The sequence below is a fragment of the Taudactylus pleione genome, unplaced genomic scaffold (genome assembly GCF_031769625.1).
Source record: "Taudactylus pleione unplaced genomic scaffold, aTauple2 ptg000612l, whole genome shotgun sequence".
Taxonomy (NCBI): domain Eukaryota; kingdom Metazoa; phylum Chordata; class Amphibia; order Anura; family Myobatrachidae; genus Taudactylus; species Taudactylus pleione.
The window spans coordinates 120,805-145,364 of record NW_028285014.1 but is presented as its reverse complement, the minus strand read 5'-3'; the positions used below and the strand labels follow the sequence as shown (position 1 = coordinate 145,364).

Genomic DNA, 24,560 nt, shown 5'->3' with positions numbered 1-24,560 from the left:
ACTCAGCCACGAAGGGACTCGAACCCTCAATCTTCTGATCCGAAGTCAGACGTCTTATCCATTAGGCCACGCGGTCATCTTTATAGAAGTTGTCGAACCTGTGGAAGGTGTGGTAATAGTAACCTCCAGTATAACATTCAAAATTTAGAAGCTTTTTCTAGAGGTATGTTTTGGAAAAACTTGCATATGAATTACAAAATAAAATCCAACATATTTTAGTGATTTATGTTGAGTGAACATTACAAAGTATACCTTTCACATAGCCTAGATTTTGTAGAATCCTTAACTTAGCTGAGAAATAACTTAACTTTTCTATAGGCATGCTATAAAGTTTTATAAAAAGATTAGGGATGTAGGCATAAGAGCAATTTCTCATTGAGCTATGGCTGTTCTGATTTCACTGATTCCTTCTAAACATGTGAGATGTATTTTTTATATGCAGATATGCAAATAACCATTATAGTATCAATTTGGTCAAAGAATTGTTTTGCAACACAGATTACCAAAATCAAACAAGTTAACAGGTAAACACTGACATTTTCCTAAAGGTTTTTTAAGTTTTATGAAAATATTAGGGATGTAGGCTTTATAGCAATTTCTCATTGGACTATGGATGTTCGGATTTCAATGATTCATTTTAAACATGTGAGATATAATTTTTATATGCAGATATGCAAATATCCTTTATTGTATCAATTTGGTCAAAGATTTTTTTCCAACACAGATTACCAAAATTGAACAAGTTAACAGGTAAATACTTACATTTTCCAAAAGGATACCTTTTACTATGCACCAAAAACCTCCAAAAACTATAACTATGTGTACATCATGCACATCATTGTTTATGTTGTATTTATTTTCCTATGGGAATTACATTTAGAAATGTACATTCTTTACAACATTGTCATCCATTGAATTCATGCAGAGTTTGAAGATTTCAAATAGTGACAAAAAGAATGACTTGACCATGAAGGGACACAAACCCTCAATCTTCTGATCAGAAGTCAGACACCTCATCCATTATGCCACGCTGTCATCTATGTCGAAATTGTCGAACCTGTGGAAGGTGTGGTAATAGTAACCTCAAGTATAACATTCAAAATTTAGAAGCTTTTTCTAGAGGTATGTTTTGGAAAAACTTGCATATGAATTACAAAATGAAATCAAACATATTTTAGTGATTTATGTTGAGTGAACATTACAAAGTATACCTTTCACATAGCCTAGATTTTGTAAAATTCTTAACTTAGCTGAGAAATAACGATAACTTTTCTACAGGCATGCTATAAAGTTTTATAAAAAGATTAGGGATGTAGGCATTAGAGCAATTTCTCATTGAACTATGGGTGTTCTGATTTCACTGATTCCTTCTAAACATGTGAGATGTATTTTTTATATGCAGATATGCAAATAACCATTATAGTATCAATTTGGTGAAAGAATTGTTTTGCAACACAGATTACCAAAATCAAACAAGTTAACAGGTAAACACTGACATTTTCCTAAAGGTTTTTTAAGTTTTATGAAAATATTAGGGATGTAGGCTTTATAGCAATTTCTCATTGGACTATGGATGTTCGGATTTCAATGATTCATTTTAAACATGTGAGATATAATTTTTATATGCAGATATGCAAATATCCTTTATTGTATCAATTTGGTCAAAGATTTTTTTCCAACACAGATTACCAAAATTGAACAAGTTAACAGGTAAATACTTACCTTTTCCAAAAGGATACCTTTTACTATGCACCAAAAACCTAAAAAAACTATAACTATGTGTACATCATGCACATAATTGTTTATGTTGTATTTATTTTCCTATGGGAATTACATTTAGAAATGTACATTCTTTACAACATTGTCATCCATTGAATTCATGCAGAGTTTGAAGATTTCAAATAGTGACAAAAAGAATGACTTGACCATGAAGGGACACAAACCCTCAATCTTCTGATCAAAAGTCAGACGCCTCATCCATTATGCCACGCTGTCATCTATGTCGAAATTGTCGAACCTGTGGAAGGTGTGGTAATAGTAACCTCAAGTATAACATTCAAAATTTAGAAGCTTTTTCTAGAGGTATGTTTTGGAAAAACTTGCATATGAATTACAAAATGAAATCCAACATATTTTAGTGATTTATGTTGAGTGAACATTACAAAGTATACCTTTCACATAGCCTAGATTTTGTAAAATCCTTAACTTAGCTGAGAAAAAACTTAACTTTTCTATAGGCATGCTATAAAGTTTTATAAAAAGATTAGGGATGTAGGCATTAGAGCAATTTCTCATTGAACTATGGGTGTTCTGATTTCACTGATTCCTTCTAAACATGTGAGATGTATTTTTTATATGCAGATATGCAAATAAACCATTATTGTATCAATTTGGTCAAAGAATTGCTTTGCAACACAGATTACCAAAATCAAACAAGTTAACAGGTAAACACTGACATTTTCCTAAAGGTTTTTTAAGTTTTGTGAAAATATTAGGGATGTAGGCTTTATAGCAATTTCTCATTGGACTATGGATGTTCGGATTTCAATGATTCATTTTAAACATGTGAGATATAATTTTTATATGCAGATATGCAAATATCCTTTATTGTATCAATTTGGTCAAAGATTTTTTTCCAACACAGATTACCAAAATTGAACAAGTTAACAGGTAAATACTTACATTTTCCAAAACGATACCTTTTACTATGCACCAAAAGCCTAAAAAACCTATAACTATGTGTACATCATGCACATCATTGTTTATGTTGTATTTATTTTCCTATGGGAATTACATTTAGAAATGTACATTCTTTACAACATTGTCATCCATTGAATTCATGCAGAGTTTGAAGATTTCAAATAGTGACAAAAAGAATGACTTGACCATGAAGGGACACAAACCCTCAATCTTCTGATCAAAAGTCAGACGCCTCATCCATTATGCCACGCTGTCATCTATGTCGAAATTGTCGAACCTGTGGAAGGTGTGGTAATAGTAACCTCAAGTATAACATTCAAAATTTAGAAGCTTTTTCTAGAGGTATGTTTTGGAAAAACTTGCATATGAATTACAAAATGAAATCCAACATATTTTAGTGATTTATGTTGAGTGAACATTACAAAGTATACCTTTCACATAGCCTAGATTTTGTAAAATCCTTAACTTAGCTGAGAAAAAACTTAACTTTTCTATAGGCATGCTATAAAGTTTTATAAAAAGATTAGGGATGTAGGCATTAGAGCAATTTCTCATTGAACTATGCTTGTTCTGATTTCACTGATTCCTTCTAAACATGTGAGATGTATTTTTTATATGCAGATATGCAAATAACCATTATAGTATCAATTTGGTCAAAGAATTGCTTTGCAACACAGATTACCAAAATCAAACAAGTTAACAGGTAAACACTTACATTTTCCTAAAGGTATTTTAAGTTTTGTGAAAATATTAGGGATGTAGGCTTTATAGCAATTTCTCATTGGACTATGGATGTTCGGATTTCAATGATTCATTTTAAACATGTGAGATATAATTTTTATATGCAGATATGCAAATATCCTTTATTGTATCAATTTGGTCAAAGATTTTTTTCCAACACAGATTACCAAAATTGAACAAGTTAACAGGTAAATACTTACATTTTCCAAAACGATACCTTTTACTATGCACCAAAAGCCTAAAAAACCTATAACTATGTGTACATCATGCACATCATTGTTTATGTTGTATTTATTTTCCTATGGGAATTACATTTAGAAATGTACATTCTTTACAACATTGTCATCCATTGAATTCATGCAGAGTTTGAAGATTTCAAATTGTGACAAAAAGAATGACTTGACCATGAAGGGACACAAACCCTCAATCTTCTGATCAGAAGTCAGACGCCTCATCCATTATGCCACGCTGTCATCTATGTCGAAATTGTCGAACCTGTGGAAGGTGTGGTAATAGTAACCTCAAGTATAACATTCAAAATTTAGAAGCTTTTTCTAGAGGTATGTTTTGGAAAAACTTGCATATGAATTACAAAATGAAATCCAACATATTTTAGTGATTTATGTTGAGTGAACATTACAAAGTATACCTTTCACATAGCCTAGATTTTGTAAAATCCTTAACTTAGCTGAGAAATAACTTAACTTTTCTATAGGCATGCTATAAAGTTTTATAAAAAGATTAGGGATGTAGGCATTAGAGCAATTTCTCATTGAACTATGGGTGTTCTGATTTCACTGATTCCTTCTAAACATGTGAGATGTATTTTTTATATGCAGATATGCAAATAAACCATTATTGTATCAATTTGGTCAAAGAATTGCTTTGCAACACAGATTACCAAAATCAAACAAGTTAACAGGTAAACACTGACATTTTCCTAAAGGTTTTTTAAGTTTTGTGAAAATATTAGGGATGTAGGCTTTATAGCAATTTCTCATTGGACTATGGATGTTCGGATTTCAATGATTCATTTTAAACATGTGAGATATAATTTTTATATGCAGATATGCAAATATCCTTTATTGTATCAATTTGGTCAAAGATTTTTTTCCAACACAGATTACCAAAATTGAACAAGTTAACAGGTAAATACTTACATTTTCCAAAACGATACCTTTTACTATGCACCAAAAGCCTAAAAAACCTATAACTATGTGTACATCATGCACATCATTGTTTATGTTGTATTTATTTCCCTATGGGAATTACATTTAGAAATGTACATTCTTTACAACATTGTCATCCATTGAATTCATGCAGAGTTTGAAGATTTCAAATTGTGACAAAATGAAAGATTCGACCACGAAGGGACTCGAACCCTCAATCTTCTGATCCGAAGACAGACGCCTTATCCATTAGGCCACGCAGTCTTCTTTATAGAAGTTGTCGAACCTGTGGAAGGTGTGGTAATAGTAACCTCAAGTATAACATTCAAAATTTAGAAGTTTTTTCTAGATATATGTTTTGGAAAAACTTGCATATGAATTAGAAAATGAAATCCAACATATTTTAGTGATTTATGTTGAGTGAACATTACAAAGTATACCTTTCACATAGCCTAGATTTTGTAAAATCCTTAACTTAGCTGAGAAATAACTTAACTTTTCTATAGGCATGCTATAAAGTTTTATAAAAAGATTAGGGATGTAGGCATAAGAGCAATTTCTCATTGAGCTATGGCTGTTCTGATTTCACTGATTCCTTCTAAACATGTGAGATGTATTTTTTATATGCAGATATGCAAATAACCATTATAGTATCAATTTGGTCAAAGAATTGCTTTGCAACACAGATTACCAAAATCAAACAAGTTAACAGGTAAACACTGACATTTTCCTAAAGGTTTTTTAAGTTTTATGAAAATATTAGGGATGTAGGCTTTATAGCAATTTCTCATTGGACTATGGATGTTCGGATTTCAATGATTCATTTTAAGCATGTGAGATATAATTTTTATATGCAGATATGCAAATATCCTTTATTGTATCAATTTGGTCAAAGATTTTTTTCCAACACAGATTACCAAAATTGAACAAGTTAAGAGGTAAATACTTACATTTTCCAAAAGGATACCTTTTACTATGCACCAAAAACCTAAAAAATCTATAACTATGTGTACATCATGCACATCATTGTTTATGTTGTATTTATTTTCCTATGGGAATTACATTTAGAAATGTACATTCTTTACAACATTGTCATCCATTGAATTCATGCAGAGTTTGAAGATTTCAAATAGTGACAAAAAGAATGACTTGACCATGAAGGGACACAAACCCTCAATCTTCTGATCAGAAGTCAGACACCTCATCCATTATGCCACGCTGTCATCTATGTCGAAATTGTCGAACCTGTGGAAGGTGTGGTAATAGTAACCTCAAGTATAACATTCAAAATTTAGAAGCTTTTTCTAGAGGTATGTTTTGGAAAAACTTGCATATGAATTACAAAATGAAATCAAACATATTTTAGTGATTTATGTTGAGTGAACATTACAAAGTATACCTTTCACATAGCCTAGATTTTGTAAAATTCTTAACTTAGCTGAGAAATAACGATAACTTTTCTACAGGCATGCTATAAAGTTTTATAAAAAGATTAGGGATGTAGGCATTAGAGCAATTTCTCATTGAACTATGGGTGTTCTGATTTCACTGATTCCTTCTAAACATGTGAGATGTATTTTTTATATGCAGATATGCAAATAACCATTATAGTATCAATTTGGTGAAAGAATTGTTTTGCAACACAGATTACCAAAATCAAACAAGTTAACAGGTAAACACTGACATTTTCCTAAAGGTTTTTTAAGTTTTATGAAAATATTAGGGATGTAGGCTTTATAGCAATTTCTCATTGGACTATGGATGTTCGGATTTCAATGATTCATTTTAAACATGTGAGATATAATTTTTATATGCAGATATGCAAATATCCTTTATTGTATCAATTTGGTCAAAGATTTTTTTCCAACACAGATTACCAAAATTGAACAAGTTAACAGGTAAATACTTACATTTTCCAAAAGGATACCTTTTACTATGCACCAAAAACCTAAAAAAACTATAACTATGTGTACATCATGCACATCATTGTTTATGTTGTATTTATTTTCCTATGGGAATTACATTTAGAAATGTACATTCTTTACAACATTGTCATCCATTGAATTCATGCAGAGTTTGAAGATTTCAAATTGTGACAAAATGAAAGACTCGACCACGAAGGGACTCGAACCCTCAATCTTCTGATCCGAAGTCAGACGCCTTATCCATTAGGCCACGCGGTCATCTTTATAGAAGTTGTCGAACCTGTGGAAGGTGTGGTAAAAGTAACCTCAAGTATAACATTCAAAATTTAGAAGTTTTTTCTAGATATATGTATTGGAAAAACTTGCATATGAATTACAAAATGAAATCCAACATATTTTAGTGATTTATGTTGAGTGAACATTACAAAGTATACCTTTCACATAGCCTAGATTTTGTAAAATCCTTAACTTAGCTGAGAAATAACTTAACTTTTCTATAGGCATGCTATAAAGTTTTATAAAAAGATTAGGGATGTAGGCATAAGAGCAATTTCTCATTGAGCTATGGCTGTTCTGATTTCACTGATTCCTTCTAAACATGTGAGATGTATTTTTTATATGCAGATATGCAAATAACCATTATAGTATCAATTTGGTCAAAGAATTGCTTTGCAACACAGATTACCAAAATCAAACAAGTTAACAGGTAAACACTGACATTTTCCTAAAGGTTTTTTAAGTTTTATGAAAATATTAGGGATGTAGGCTTTATAGCAATTTCTCATTGGACTATGGATGTTCGGATTTCAATGATTCATTTTAAACATGTGAGATATAATTTTTATATGCAGATATGCAAATATCCTTTATTGTATCAATTTGGTCAAAGATTTTTTTCCAACACAGATTACCAAAATTGAACAAGTTAACAGGTAAATACTTACCTTTTCCAAAAGGATACCTTTTACTATGCACCAAAAACCTAAAAAAACTATAACTATGTGTACATCATGCACATAATTGTTTATGTTGTATTTATTTTCCTATGGGAATTACATTTAGAAATGTACATTCTTTACAACATTGTCATCCATTGAATTCATGCAGAGTTTGAAGATTTCAAATTGTGACAAAATGAAAGACTCGACCACGAAGGGACTCGAAACCTCAATCTTCTGATCCGAAGTCAGACGCCTTATCCATTAGGCCACGCAGTCATCTTTATAGAATTTGTCGAACCTGTGGAAGGTGTGGTAATAGTAACCTCAAGTATAACATTCAAAATTTAGAAGTTTTTTCTAGATATATGTTTTGGAAAAACTTGCATATGAATTACAAAATGAAATCCAACATATTCTAGTGATTTATGTTGAGTGAACATTACAAAGTATACCTTTCACATAGCCTAGATTTTGTAGAATCCTTAACTTAGCTGAGAAATAACTTAACTTTTCTATAGGCATGCTATAAAGTTTTATAAAAAGATTAGGGATGTAGGCATAAGAGCAATTTCTCATTGAGCTATGGCTGTTCTGATTTCACTGATTCCTTCTAAACATGTGAGATGTATTTTTTATATGCAGATATGCAAATAACCATTATAGTATCAATTTGGTCAAAGAATTGTTTTGCAACACAGATTACCAAAATCAAACAAGTTAACAGGTAAACACTGACATTTTCCTAAAGGTTTTTTAAGTTTTATGAAAATATTAGGGATGTAGGCTTTATAGCAATTTCTCATTGGACTATGGATGTTCGGATTTCAATGATTCATTTTAAACATGTGAGATATAATTTTTATATGCAGATATGCAAATATCCTTTATTGTATCAATTTGGTCAAAGATTTTTTTCCAACACAGATTACCAAAATTGAACAAGTTAACAGGTAAATACTTACATTTTCCAAAAGGATACCTTTTACTATGCACCAAAAACCTAAAAAACCTATAACTATGTATACATCATGCACATCATTGTTTATGTTGTATTTATTTTCCTATGGGAATTACATTTAGAAATGTACATTCTTTACAACATTGTCATCCATTGAATTCATGCAGAGTTTGAAGATTTCAAATAGTGACAAAAAGAACGACTTGACCACGAAGGGACACGAACCCTCAATCTTCTGATCAGAAGTCAGACGCCTCATCCATTATGCCACGCTGTCATCTATGTCGAAATTGTCGAACCTGTGGAAGGTGTGGTAATAGTAACCTCAAGTATAACATTCAAAGTTTAGAAGCTTTTTCTAGAGGTATGTTTTGGAAAAACTTGCATATGAATTACAAAATAAAATCCAACATATTTTAGTGATTTATGTTGAGTGAACATTACAAAGTATACCTTTCACATAGCCTAGATTTTGTAAAATCCTTAACTTAGCTGAGAAATAACTTAACTTTTCTATAGGCATGCTATAAAGTTTTATAAAAAGATTAGGGATGTAGGCATTAGAGCAATTTCTCATTGAGCTATGGCTGTTCTGATTTCAGTGATTCCTTCTAAACATGTGAGATGTATTTTTTATATGCAGATATGCAAATAACCATTATAGTATCAATTTGGTCAAAGAATTGCTTTGCAACACAGATTACCAAAATCAAACAAGTTAACAGGTAAACACTGACATTTTCCTAAAAGTTTTTTAAGTTTTATGAAAATATTAGGGATGTAGGCTTTATAGCAATTTCTCATTGGACTATGGATGTTCGGATTTCAATGATTCATTTTAAACATGTGAGATATAATTTTTATATGCAGATATGCAAATATCCTTTATTGTATCAATTTGGTCAAACATTTTTTTCCAAGTCAGATTACCAAAATTGAACAAGTTAAGAGGTAAATACTTACATTTTCCAAAAGGATACCTTTTACTATGCACCAAAAACCTAAAAAACCTATAACTATGTGTACATCATGCACATCATTGTTTATGTTGTATTTATTTTCCTATGGGAATTACATTTAGAAATGTACATTCTTTATAACATTGTCATCCATTGAATTCATGCAGAGTTTGAAGATTTCAAATAGTGACAAAAAGAATGACTTGACCATGGGGGACACGAACCCTCAATCTTCTGATCAGAAGTCAGACGCCTCATCCATTATGCCACGCTGTCATCTATGTCGAAATTATCGAACCTGTGGAAGGTGTGGTAATAGTAACCTCAAGTATAACATTCAAAATTTAGAAGCTTTTTCTAGAGGTATGTTTTGGAAAAACTTGCATATGAATTACAAAATGAAATCCAACATATTTTAGTGATTTATGTTGAGTGAACATTACAAAGTATACCTTTCACATAGCCTAGATTTTGTAAAATTCTTAACTTAGCTGAGAAATAACTTAACTTTTCTACAGGCATGCTATAAAGTTTTATAAAAAGATTAGGGATGTAGGCATTAGAGCAATTTCTCATTGAACTATGGGTGTTCTGATTTCACTGATTCCTTCTAAACATGTGAGATGTATTTTTTATATGCAGATATGCAAATAACCATTATAGTATCAATTTGGTCAAAGAACTGCTTTGCAACACAGATTACCAAAATCAAACAAGTTAACAGGTAAACACTTACATTTTCCTAAAGGTTTTTTAAGAATTATGAAAATATTAGGGATGTAGGCTTTATAGCAATTTCTCATTGGACTATGGATGTTCGGATTTCAATGATTCATTTTAAACATGTGAGATATAATTTTTATATGCAGATATGTAATATCCTTTATTGTATCAATTTGGTCAAAGATTTTCTTCCAACACAGATTACCAAAATTGAACAAGTTAACAGGTAAATACTTACCTTTTCCAAAAGGATACCTTTTACTATGCACCAAAAACCTAAAAAAACTATAACTATGTGTACATCATGCACATCATTGTTTATGTTGTATTTATTTTCCTATGGGAATTACATTTAGAAATGTACATTCTTTACAACATTGACATCCATTGAATTCATGCAGAGTTTGAAGATTTCAAATTGTGACAAAATGAAAGACTCAGCCACGAAGGGACTCGAACCCTCAATCTTCTGATCCGAAGTCAGACGTCTTATCCATTAGGCCACGCGGTCATCTTTATAGAAGTTGTCGAACCTGTGGAAGGTGTGGTAAAAGTAACCTCAAGTATAACATTCAAAATTTAGAAGTTTTTTCTAGATATATGTTTTGGAAAAACTTGCATATGAATTACAAAATGAAATCCAACATATTTTAGTGATTTATGTTGAGTGAACATTACAAAGTATACCTTTCACATAGCCTAGATTTTGTAGAATCCTTAACTTAGCTGAGAAATAACTTAACTTTTCTATAGGCATGCTATAAAGTTTTATAAAAAGATTAGGGATGTAGGCATAAGAGCAATTTCTCATTGAGCTATGGCTGTTCTGATTTCACTGATTCCTTCTAAACATGTGAGATGTATTTTTTATATGCAGATATGCAAATAACCATTATAGTATCAATTTGGTCAAAGAATTGTTTTGCAACACAGATTACCAAAATCAAACAAGTTAACAGGTAAACACTGACATTTTCCTAAAGGTTTTTTAAGTTTTATGAAAATATTAGGGATGTAGGCTTTATAGCAATTTCTCATTGGACTATGGATGTTCGGATTTCAATGATTCATTTTAAACATGTGAGATATAATTTTTATATGCAGATATGCAAATATCCTTTATTGTATCAATTTGGTCAAAGATTTTTTTCCAACACAGATTACCAAAATTGAACAAGTTAACAGGTAAATACTTACATTTTCCAAAAGGATACCTTTTACTATGCACCAAAAACCTCAAAAAACTATAACTATGTGTACATCATGCACATCATTGTTTATGTTGTATTTATTTTCCTATGGGAATTACATTTAGAAATGTACATTCTTTACAACATTGTCATCCATTGAATTCATGCAGAGTTTGAAGATTTCAAATAGTGACAAAAAGAATGACTTGACCATGAAGGGACACAAACCCTCAATCTTCTGATCAGAAGTCAGACACCTCATCCATTATGCCACGCTGTCATCTATGTCGAAATTGTCGAACCTGTGGAAGGTGTGGTAATAGTAACCTCAAGTATAACATTCAAAATTTAGAAGCTTTTTCTAGAGGTATGTTTTGGAAAAACTTGCATATGAATTACAAAATGAAATCAAACATATTTTAGTGATTTATGTTGAGTGAACATTACAAAGTATACCTTTCACATAGCCTAGATTTTGTAAAATTCTTAACTTAGCTGAGAAATAACGATAACTTTTCTACAGGCATGCTATAAAGTTTTATAAAAAGATTAGGGATGTAGGCATTAGAGCAATTTCTCATTGAACTATGGGTGTTCTGATTTCACTGATTCCTTCTAAACATGTGAGATGTATTTTTTATATGCAGATATGCAAATAACCATTATAGTATCAATTTGGTGAAAGAATTGTTTTGCAACACAGATTACCAAAATCAAACAAGTTAACAGGTAAACACTGACATTTTCCTAAAGGTTTTTTAAGTTTTATGAAAATATTAGGGATGTAGGCTTTATAGCAATTTCTCATTGGACTATGGATGTTCGGATTTCAATGATTCATTTTAAACATGTGAGATATAATTTTTATATGCAGATATGCAAATATCCTTTATTGTATCAATTTGGTCAAAGATTTTTTTCCAACACAGATTACCAAAATTGAACAAGTTAACAGGTAAATACTTACATTTTCCAAAAGGATACCTTTTACTATGCACCAAAAACCTAAAAAAACTATAACTATGTGTACATCATGCACATCATTGTTTATGTTGTATTTATTTTCCTATGGGAATTACATTTAGAAATGTACATTCTTTACAACATTGTCATCCATTGAATTCATGCAGAGTTTGAAGATTTCAAATTGTGACAAAACTCGACCACGAAGGGACTCGAACCCTCAATCTTCTGATCCGAAGTCAGACGCCTTATCCATTAGGCCACGCGGTCATCTTTATAGAAGTTGTCGAACCTGTGGAAGGTGTGGTAAAAGTAACCTCAAGTATAACATTCAAAATTTAGAAGTTTTTTCTAGATATATGTATTGGAAAAACTTGCATATGAATTACAAAATGAAATCCAACATATTTTAGTGATTTATGTTGAGTGAACATTACAAAGTATACCTTTCACATAGCCTAGATTTTGTAAAATCCTTAACTTAGCTGAGAAATAACTTAACTTTTCTATAGGCATGCTATAAAGTTTTATAAAAAGATTAGGGATGTAGGCATAAGAGCAATTTCTCATTGAGCTATGGCTGTTCTGATTTCACTGATTCCTTCTAAACATGTGAGATGTATTTTTTATATGCAGATATGCAAATAACCATTATAGTATCAATTTGGTCAAAGAATTGCTTTGCAACACAGATTACCAAAATCAAACAAGTTAACAGGTAAACACTGACATTTTCCTAAAGGTTTTTTAAGTTTTATGAAAATATTAGGGATGTAGGCTTTATAGCAATTTCTCATTGGACTATGGATGTTCGGATTTCAATGATTCATTTTAAACATGTGAGATATAATTTTTATATGCAGATATGCAAATATCCTTTATTGTATCAATTTGGTCAAAGATTTTTTTCCAACACAGATTACCAAAATTGAACAAGTTAACAGGTAAATACTTACCTTTTCCAAAAGGATACCTTTTACTATGCACCAAAAACCTAAAAAAACTATAACTATGTGTACATCATGCACATAATTGTTTATGTTGTATTTATTTTCCTATGGGAATTACATTTAGAAATGTACATTCTTTACAACATTGTCATCCATTGAATTCATGCAGAGTATGAAGATTTCAAATTGTGACAAAATGAAAGACTCGACCACGAAGGGACTCGAAACCTCAATCTTCTGATCCGAAGTCAGACGCCTTATCCATTAGGCCACGCAGTCATCTTTATAGAATTTGTCGAACCTGTGGAAGGTGTGGTAATAGTAACCTCAAGTATAACATTCAAAATTTAGAAGTTTTTTCTAGATATATGTTTTGGAAAAACTTGCATATGAATTACAAAATGAAATCCAACATATTCTAGTGATTTATGTTGAGTGAACATTACAAAGTATACCTTTCACATAGCCTAGATTTTGTAGAATCCTTAACTTAGCTGAGAAATAACTTAACTTTTCTATAGGCATGCTATAAAGTTTTATAAAAAGATTAGGGATGTAGGCATAAGAGCAATTTCTCATTGAGCTATGGCTGTTCTGATTTCACTGATTCCTTCTAAACATGTGAGATGTATTTTTTATATGCAGATATGCAAATAACCATTATAGTATCAATTTGGTCAAAGAATTGTTTTGCAACACAGATTACCAAAATCAAACAAGTTAACAGGTAAACACTGACATTTTCCTAAAGGTTTTTTAAGTTTTATGAAAATATTAGGGATGTAGGCTTTATAGCAATTTCTCATTGGACTATGGATGTTCGGATTTCAATGATTCATTTTAAACATGTGAGATATAATTTTTATATGCAGATATGCAAATATCCTTTATTGTATCAATTTGGTCAAAGATTTTTTTCCAACACAGATTACCAAAATTGAACAAGTTAACAGGTAAATACTTACATTTTCCAAAAGGATACCTTTTACTATGCACCAAAAACCTAAAAAACCTATAACTATGTATACATCATGCACATCATTGTTTATGTTGTATTTATTTTCCTATGGGAATTACATTTAGAAATGTACATTCTTTACAACATTGTCATCCATTGAATTCATGCAGAGTTTGAAGATTTCAAATAGTGACAAAAAGAACGACTTGACCACGAAGGGACACGAACCCTCAATCTTCTGATCAGAAGTCAGACGCCTCATCCATTATGCCACGCTGTCATCTATGTCGAAATTGTCGAACCTGTGGAAGGTGTGGTAATAGTAACCTCAAGTATAACATTCAAAATTTAGAAGCTTTTTCTAGAGGTATGTTTTGGAAAAACTTGCATATGAATTACAAAATAAAATCCAACATATTTTAGTGATTTATGTTGAGTGAACATTACAAAGTATACCTTTCACATAGCCTAGATTTTGTAAAATCCTTAACTTAGCTGAGAAATAACTTAACTTTTCTATAGGCATGCTATAAAGTTTTATAAAAAGATTAGGGATGTAGGCATTAGAGCAATTTCTCATTGAGCTATGGCTGTTCTGATTTCAGTGATTCCTTCTAAACATGTGAGATGTATTTTTTATATGCAGATATGCAAATAACCATTATCGTATCAATTTGGTCAAAGAATTGTTTTGCAACACAGATTACCAAAATCAAACAAGTTAACAGGTAAACACTGACATTTTCCTAAAAGTTTTTTAAGTTTTATGAAAATATTAGGGATGTAGGCTTTATAGCAATTTCTCATTGGACTATGGATGTTCGGATTTCAATGATTCATTTTAAACATGTGAGATATAATTTTTATATGCAGATATGCAAATATCCTTTATTGTATCAATTTGGTCAAACATTTTTTTCCAAGTCAGATTACCAAAATTGAACAAGTTAAGAGGTAAATACTTACATTTTCCAAAAGGATACCTTTTACTATGCACCAAAAACCTAAAAAACCTATAACTATGTGTACATCATGCACATCATTGTTTATGTTGTATTTATTTTCCTATGGGAATTACATTTAGAAATGTACATTCTTTATAACATTGTCATCCATTGAATTCATGCAGAGTTTGAAGATTTCAAATAGTGACAAAAAGAATGACTTGACCATGGGGGACACGAACCCTCAATCTTCTGATCAGAAGTCAGACGCCTCATCCATTATGCCACGCTGTCATCTATGTCGAAATTATCGAACCTGTGGAAGGTGTGGTAATAGTAACCTCAAGTATAACATTCAAAATTTAGAAGCTTTTTCTAGAGGTATGTTTTGGAAAAACTTGCATATGAATTACAAAATGAAATCCAACATATTTTAGTGATTTATGTTGAGTGAACATTACAAAGTATACCTTTCACATAGCCTAGATTTTGTAAAATTCTTAACTTAGCTGAGAAATAACTTAACTTTTCTACAGGCATGCTATAAAGTTTTATAAAAAGATTAGGGATGTAGGCATTAGAGCAATTTCTCATTGAACTATGGGTGTTCTGATTTCACTGATTCCTTCTAAACATGTGAGATGTATTTTTTATATGCAGATATGCAAATAACCATTATAGTATCAATTTGGTCAAAGAACTGCTTTGCAACACAGATTACCAAAATCAAACAAGTTAACAGGTAAACACTTACATTTTCCTAAAGGTTTTTTAAGAATTATGAAAATATTAGGGATGTAGGCTTTATAGCAATTTCTCATTGGACTATGGATGTTCGGATTTCAATGATTCATTTTAAACATGTGAGATATAATTTTTATATGCAGATATGTAATATCCTTTATTGTATCAATTTGGTCAAAGATTTTCTTCCAACACAGATTACCAAAATTGAACAAGTTAACAGGTAAATACTTACCTTTTCCAAAAGGATACCTTTTACTATGCCCCAAAAACCTAAAAAAACTATAACTATGTGTACATCATGCACATCATTGTTTATGTTGTATTTATTTTCCTATGGGAATTACATTTAGAAATGTACATTCTTTACAACATTGACATCCATTGAATTCATGCAGAGTTTGAAGATTTCAAATTGTGACAAAATGAAAGACTCAGCCACGAAGGGACTCGAACCCTCAATCTTCTGATCCGAAGTCAGACGTCTTATCCATTAGGCCACGCGGTCATCTTTATAGAAGTTGTCGAACCTGTGGAAGGTGTGGTAATAGTAACCTCCAGTATAACATTCAAAATTTAGAAGCTTTTTCTAGAGGTATGTTTTGGAAAAACTTGCATATGAATTACAAAATAAAATCCAACATATTTTAGTGATTTATGTTGAGTGAACATTACAAAGTATACCTTTCACATAGCCTAGATTTTGTAGAATCCTTAACTTAGCTGAGAAATAACTTAACTTTTCTATAGGCATGCTATAAAGTTTTATAAAAAGATTAGGGATGTAGGCATAAGAGCAATTTCTCATTGAGCTATGGCTGTTCTGATTTCACTGATTCCTTCTAAACATGTGAGATGTATTTTTTATATGCAGATATGCAAATAACCATTATAGTATCAATTTGGTCAAAGAATTGTTTTGCAACACAGATTACCAAAATCAAACAAGTTAACAGGTAAACACTGACATTTTCCTAAAGGTTTTTTAAGTTTTATGAAAATATTAGGGATGTAGGCTTTATAGCAATTTCTCATTGGACTATGGATGTTCGGATTTCAATGATTCATTTTAAACATGTGAGATATAATTTTTATATGCAGATATGCAAATATCCTTTATTGTATCAATTTGGTCAAAGATTTTTTTCCAACACAGATTACCAAAATTGAACAAGTTAACAGGTAAATACTTACATTTTCCAAAAGGATACCTTTTACTATGCACCAAAAACCTCCAAAAACTATAACTATGTGTACATCATGCACATCATTGTTTATGTTGTATTTATTTTCCTATGGGAATTACATTTAGAAATGTACATTCTTTACAACATTGTCATCCATTGAATTCATGCAGAGTTTGAAGATTTCAAATAGTGACAAAAAGAATGACTTGACCATGAAGGGACACAAACCCTCAATCTTCTGATCAGAAGTCAGACACCTCATCCATTATGCCACGCTGTCATCTATGTCGAAATTGTCGAACCTGTGGAAGGTGTGGTAATAGTAACCTCAAGTATAACATTCAAAATTTAGAAGCTTTTTCTAGAGGTATGTTTTGGAAAAACTTGCATATGAATTACAAAATGAAATCAAACATATTTTAGTGATTTATGTTGAGTGAACATTACAAAGTATACCTTTCACATAGCCTAGATTTTGTAAAATTCTTAACTTAGCTGAGAAATAACGATAACTTTTCTACAGGCATGCTATAAAGTTTTATAAAAAGATTAGGGATGTAGGCATTAGAGCAATTTCTCATTGAACTATGGGTGTTCTGATTTCACTGATTCCTTCTAAACATGTGAGATGTATTTTTTATATGCAGATATGCAAATAACCATTATAGTATCAATTTGGTGAAAGAATTGTTTTGCAACACAGATTACCAAAATCAAACAAGTTAACAGGTAAACACTGACATTTTCCTAAAGGTTTTTTAAGTTTTATGAAAATATTAGGGATGTAGGCTTTATAGCAATTTCTCATTGGACTATGGATGTTCGGATTTCAATGATTCATTTTAAACATGTGAGATATAATTTTTATATGCAGATATGCAAATATCCTTTATTGTATCAATTTGGTCAAAGATTTTTTTCCAACACAGATTACCAAAATTGAACAAGTTAACAGGTAAATACTTACATTTTCCAAAAGGATACCTTTTACTATGCACCAAAAACCTAAAAAAACTATAACTATGTGTACATCATGCACATCATTGTTTATGTTGTATTTATTTTCCTATGGGAATTACATTTAGAAATGTACATTCTTTACAACATTGTCATCCATTGAATTCATGCAGAGTTTGAAGATTTCAAATTGTGACAAAACTCGACCACGAAGGGACTCGAACCCTCAATCTTCTGATCCGAAGTCAGACGCCTTATCCATTAGGCCACGCGGTCATCTTTATAGAAGTTGTCGAACCTGTGGAAGGTGTGGTAAAAGTAACCTCAAGTATAACATTCAAAATTTAGAAGTTTTTTCTAGATATATGTATTGGAAAAACTTGCATATGAATTACAAAATGAAATCCAACATATTTTAGTGATTTATGTTGAGTGAACATTACAAAGTATACCTTTCACATAGCCTAGATTTTGTAAAATCCTTAACTTAGCTGAGAAATAACTTAACTTTTCTATAGGCATGCTATAAAGTTTTATAAAAAGATTAAGGATGTAGGCATAAGAGCAATTTCTCATTGAGCTATGGCTGTTCTGATTTCACTGATTCCTTCTAAACATGTGAGATGTATTTTTTATATGCAGATATGCAAATAACCATTATAGTATCAATTTGGTCAAAGAATTGCTTTGCAACACAGATTACCAAAATCAAACAAGTTAACAGGTAAACACTGACATTTTCCTAAAGGTTTTTTAAGTTTTATGAAAATATTAGGGATGTAGGCTTTATAGCAATTTCTCATTGGACTATGGATGTTCGGATTTCAATGATTCATTTTAAACATGTGAGATATAATTTTTATATGCAGATATGCAAATATCCTTTATTGTATCAATTTGGTCAAAGATTTTTTTCCAACACAGATTACCAAAATTGAACAAGTTAACAGGTAAATACTTACCTTTTCCAAAAGGATACCTTTTACTATGCACCAAAAACCTAAAAAAACTATAACTATGTGTACATCATGCACATAATTGTTTATGTTGTATTTATTTTCCTATGGGAATTACATTTAGAAATGTACATTCTTTACAACATTGTCATCCATTGAATTCATGCAGAGTTTGAAGATTTCAAATTGTGACAAAATGAAAGACTCGACCACGAAGGGACTCGAAACCTCAATCTTCTGATCCGAAGTCAGACGCCTTATCCATTAGGCCACGCAGTCATCTTTATAGAATTTGTCGAACCTGTGGAAGGTGTGGTAATAGTAACCTCAAGTATAACATTCAAAATTTAGAAGTTTTTTCTAGATATATGTTTTGGAAAAACTTGCATATGAATTACAAAATGAAATCCAACATATTCTAGTGATTTATGTTGAGTGAACATTACAAAGTATACCTTTCACATAGCCTAGATTTTGTAGAATCCTTAACTTAGCTGAGAAATAACTTAACTTTTCTATAGGCATGCTATAAAGTTTTATAAAAAGATTAGGGATGTAGGCATAAGAGCAATTTCTCATTGAGCTATGGCTGTTCTGATTTCACTGATTCCTTCTAAACATGTGAGATGTATTTTTTATATGCAGATATGCAAATAACCATTATAGTATCAATTTGGTCAAAGAATTGTTTTGCAACACAGATTACCAAAATCAAACAAGTTAACAGGTAAACACTGACATTTTCCTAAAGGTTTTTTAAGTTTTATGAAAATATTAGGGATGTAGGCTTTATAGCAATTTCTCATTGGACTATGGATGTTCGGATTTCAATGATTCATTTTAAACATGTGAGATATAATTTTTATATGCAGATATGCAAATATCCTTTATTGTATCAATTTGGTCAAAGATTTTTTTCCAACACAGATTACCAAAATTGAACAAGTTAACAGGTAAATACTTACATTTTCCAAAAGGATACCTTTTACTATGCACCAAAAACCTAAAAAACCTATAACTATGTATACATCATGCACATCATTGTTTATGTTGTATTTATTTTCCTATGGGAATTACATTTAGAAATGTACATTCTTTACAACATTGTCATCCATTGAATTCATGCAGAGTTTGAAGATTTCAAATTGTGACAAAATGAAAGACTCGACCACGAAGGGACTCGAAACCTCAATCTTCTGATCCGAAGTCAGACGCCTTATCCATTAGGCCACGCAGTCATCTTTATAGAATTTGTCGAACCTGTGGAAGGTGTGGTAATAGTAACCTCAAGTATAACATTCAAAATTTAGAAGTTTTTTCTAGATATATGTTTTGGAAAAACTTGCATATGAATTACAAAATGAAATCCAACATATTCTAGTGATTTATGTTGAGTGAACATTACAAAGTATACCTTTCACATAGCCTAGATTTTGTAGAATCCTTAACTTAGCTGAGAAATAACTTAACTTTTCTATAGGCATGCTATAAAGTTTTATAAAAAGATTAGGGATGTAGGCATAAGAGCAATTTCTCATTGAGCTATGGCTGTTCTGATTTCACTGATTCCTTCTAAACATGTGAGATGTATTTTTTATATGCAGATATGCAAATAACCATTATAGTATCAATTTGGTCAAAGAATTGTTTTGCAACACAGATTACCAAAATCAAACAAGTTAACAGGTAAACACTGACATTTTCCTAAAGGTTTTTTAAGTTTTATGAAAATATTAGGGATGTAGGCTTTATAGCAATTTCTCATTGGACTATGGATGTTCGGATTTCAATGATTCATTTTAAACATGTGAGATATAATTTTTATATGCAGATATGCAAATATCCTTTATTGTATCAATTTGGTCAAAGATTTTTTTCCAACACAGATTACCAAAATTGAACAAGTTAACAGGTAAATACTTACATTTTCCAAAAGGATACCTTTTACTATGCACCAAAAACCTAAAAAACCTATAACTATGTATACATCATGCACATCATTGTTTATGTTGTATTTATTTTCCTATGGGAATTACATTTAGAAATGTACATTCTTTACAACATTGTCATCCATTGAATTCATGCAGAGTTTGAAGATTTCAAATAGTGACAAAAAGAACGACTTGACCACGAAGGGACACGAACCCTCAATCTTCTGATCAGAAGTCAGACGCCTCATCCATTATGCCACGCTGTCATCTATGTCGAAATTGTAGAACCTGTGGAAGGTGTGGTAATAGTAACCTCAAGTATAACATTCAAAATTTAGAAGCTTTTTCTAGAGGTATGTTTTGGAAAAACTTGCATATGAATTACAAAATAAAATCCAACATATTTTAGTGATTTATGTTGAGTGAACATTACAAAGTATACCTTTCACATAGCCTAGATTTTGTAAAATCCTTAACTTAGCTGAGAAATAACTTAACTTTTCTATAGGCATGCTATAAAGTTTTATAAAAAGATTAGGGATGTAGGCATTAGAGCAATTTCTCATTGAGCTATGGCTGTTCTGATTTCAGTGATTCCTTCTAAACATGTGAGATGTATTTTTTATATGCAGATATGCAAATAACCATTATCGTATCAATTTGGTCAAAGAATTGCTTTGCAACACAGATTACCAAAATCAAACAAGTTAACAGGTAAACACTGACATTTTCCTAAAAGTTTTTTAAGTTTTATGAAAATATTAGGGATGTAGGCTTTATAGCAATTTCTCATTGGACTATGGATGTTCGGATTTCAATGATTCATTTTAAACATGTGAGATATAATTTTTATATGCAGATATGCAAATATCCTTTATTGTATCAATTTGGTCAAACATTTTTTTCCAAGTCAGATTACCAAAATTGAACAAGTTAAGAGGTAAATACTTACATTTTCCAAAAGGATACCTTTTACTATGCACCAAAAACCTAAAAAACCTATAACTATGTGTACATCATGCACATCATTGTTTATGTTGTATTTATTTTCCTATGGGAATTACATTTAGAAATGTACATTCTTTATAACATTGTCATCCATTGAATTCATGCAGAGTTTGAAGATTTCAAATAGTGACAAAAAGAATGACTTGACCATGGGGGACACGAACCCTCAATCTTCTGATCAGAAGTCAGACGCCTCATCCATTATGCCACGCTGTCATCTATGTCGAAATTATCGAACCTGTGGAAGGTGTGGTAATAGTAACCTCAAGTATAACATTCAAAATTTAGAAGCTTTTTCTAGAGGTATGTTTTGGAAAAACTTGCATATGAATTACAAAATGAAATCCAACATATTTTAGTGATTTATGTTGAGTGAACATTACAAAGTATACCTTTCACATAGCCTAGATTTTGTAAAATTCTTAACTTAGCTGAGAAATAACTTAACTTTTCTACAGGCATGCTATAAAGTTTTATAAAAAGATTAGGGATGTAGGCATTAGAGCAATTTCTCATTGAACTATGGGTGTTCTGATTTCACTGATTCCTTCTAAACATGTGAGATGTATTTTTTATATGCAGATATGCAAATAACCATTATAGTATCAATTTGGTCAAAGAACTGCTTTGCAACACAGATTACCAAAATCAAACAAGTTAACAGGTAAACACTTACATTTTCCTAAAGGTTTTTTAAGAATTATGAAAATATTAGGGATGTAGGCTTTATAGCAATTTCTCATTGGACTATGGATGTTCGGATTTCAATGATTCATTTTAAACATGTGAGATATAATTTTTATATGCAGATATGTAATATCCTTTATTGTATCAATTTGGTCAAAGATTTTCTTCCAACACAGATTACCAAAATTGAACAAGTTAACAGGTAAATACTTACCTTTTCCAAAAGGATACCTTTTACTATGCCCCAAAAACCTAAAAAAACTATAACTATGTGTACATCATGCACATCATTGTTTATGTTGTATTTATTTTCCTATGGGAATTACATTTAGAAATGTACATTCTTTACAACATTGACATCCATTGAATTCATGCAGAGTTTGAAGATTTCAAATTGTGACAAAATGAAAGACTCAGCCACGAAGGGACTCGAACCCTCAATCTTCTGATCCGAAGTCAGACGTCTTATCCATTAGGCCACGCGGTCATCTTTATAGAAGTTGTCGAACCTGTGGAAGGTGTGGTAATAGTAACCTCCAGTATAACATTCAAAATTTAGAAGCTTTTTCTAGAGGTATGTTTTGGAAAAACTTGCATATGAATTACAAAATAAAATCCAACATATTTTAGTGATTTATGTTGAGTGAACATTACAAAGTATACCTTTCACATAGCCTAGATTTTGTAAAATCCTTAACTTAGCTGAGAAATAACTTAACTTTTCTATAGGCATGCTATAAAGTTTTATAAAAAGATTAGGGATGTAGGCATTAGAGCAATTTCTCATTGAACTATGGGTGTTCTGATTTCACTGATTCCTTCTAAACATGTGAGATGTATTTTTTATATGCAGATATGCAAATAACCATTATAGTATCAATTTGGTCAAAGAACTGCTTTGCAACACAGATTACCAAAATCAAACAAGTTAACAGGTAAACACTTACATTTTCCTAAAGGTTTTTTAAGAATTATGAAAATATTAGGGATGTAGGCTTTATAGCAATTTCTCATTGGACTATGGATGTTCGGATTTCAATGATTCATTTTAAACATGTGAGATATAATTTTTATATGCAGATATGTAATATCCTTTATTGTATCAATTTGGTCAAACATTTTTTTCCAAGTCAGATTACCAAAATTGAACAAGTTAAGAGGTAAATACTTACATTTTCCAAAAGGATACCTTTTACTATGCACCAAAAACCTAAAAAACCTATAACTATGTGTACATCATGCACATCATTGTTTATGTTGCATTTATTTTCCTATGGGAATTACATTTAGAAATGTACATTCTTTACAACATTGTCATCCATTGAATTCATGCAGAGTTTGAAGATTTCAAATAGTGACAAAAAGAATGACTTGACCACGAAGGGACATGACCCCTCAATCTTCTGATCAGAAGTCAGATGCCTCATCCATTATGCCACGCTGTCATCTATGTCGAAATTGTCGAACCTGTGGAAGGTGTGGTAATAGTAACCTCCAGTATAACATTCAAAATTTAGAAGCTTTTTCTAGAGGTATGTTTTGGAAAAACTTGCATATGAATTACAAAATAAAATCCAACATATTTTAGTGATTTATGTTGAGTGAACATTACAAAGTATACCTTTCACATAGCCTAGATTTTGTAAAATCCTTAACTTAGCTGAGAAATAACTTAACTTTTCTATAGGCATGCTATAAAGTTTTATAAAAAGATTAGGGATGTAGGCATTAGAGCAATTTCTCATTGAACTATGGGTGTTCTGATTTCACTGATTCCTTCTAAACATGTGAGATGTATTTTTTATATGCAGATATGCAAATAACCATTATAGTATCAATTTGGTCAAAGAACTGCTTTGCAACACAGATTACCAAAATCAAACAAGTTAACAGGTAAACACTTACATTTTCCTAAAGGTTTTTTAAGAATTATGAAAATATTAGGGATGTAGGCTTTATAGCAATTTCT

The 24,560-nt window shown here is 31.0% G+C and overlaps 8 non-coding genes across 8 annotated transcripts; all 8 read right to left on the bottom strand.

Annotated features, from left to right (window-relative positions):
• Positions 1 to 4,801: 4,801 nt before the first annotated feature.
• TRNAR-UCG (transfer RNA arginine (anticodon UCG)) lies at positions 4,802 to 4,874 on the bottom strand. Its single transcript has one exon. It is a non-coding gene; the product is annotated as a tRNA-Arg (tRNA).
• Positions 4,875 to 6,720: 1,846 nt separating this feature from the next.
• Positions 6,721 to 6,793, bottom strand: TRNAR-UCG (transfer RNA arginine (anticodon UCG)). Its single transcript has one exon. It is a non-coding gene; the product is annotated as a tRNA-Arg (tRNA).
• Positions 6,794 to 7,679: 886 nt separating this feature from the next.
• On the bottom strand, positions 7,680 to 7,752 carry TRNAR-UCG (transfer RNA arginine (anticodon UCG)). Its single transcript has one exon. It is a non-coding gene; the product is annotated as a tRNA-Arg (tRNA).
• A 4,714-nt stretch (positions 7,753 to 12,466) lies between these two features.
• On the bottom strand, positions 12,467 to 12,539 carry TRNAR-UCG (transfer RNA arginine (anticodon UCG)). Its single transcript has one exon. It is a non-coding gene; the product is annotated as a tRNA-Arg (tRNA).
• An 886-nt stretch (positions 12,540 to 13,425) lies between these two features.
• On the bottom strand, positions 13,426 to 13,498 carry TRNAR-UCG (transfer RNA arginine (anticodon UCG)). The gene has a single exon. It is a non-coding gene; the product is annotated as a tRNA-Arg (tRNA).
• Positions 13,499 to 18,212: 4,714 nt separating this feature from the next.
• Positions 18,213 to 18,285, bottom strand: TRNAR-UCG (transfer RNA arginine (anticodon UCG)). Its single transcript has one exon. It is a non-coding gene; the product is annotated as a tRNA-Arg (tRNA).
• An 886-nt stretch (positions 18,286 to 19,171) lies between these two features.
• On the bottom strand, positions 19,172 to 19,244 carry TRNAR-UCG (transfer RNA arginine (anticodon UCG)). Its single transcript has one exon. It is a non-coding gene; the product is annotated as a tRNA-Arg (tRNA).
• Positions 19,245 to 20,130: 886 nt separating this feature from the next.
• On the bottom strand, positions 20,131 to 20,203 carry TRNAR-UCG (transfer RNA arginine (anticodon UCG)). Its single transcript has one exon. It is a non-coding gene; the product is annotated as a tRNA-Arg (tRNA).
• Between the last annotated feature and the right edge of the window lie 4,357 nt (positions 20,204 to 24,560).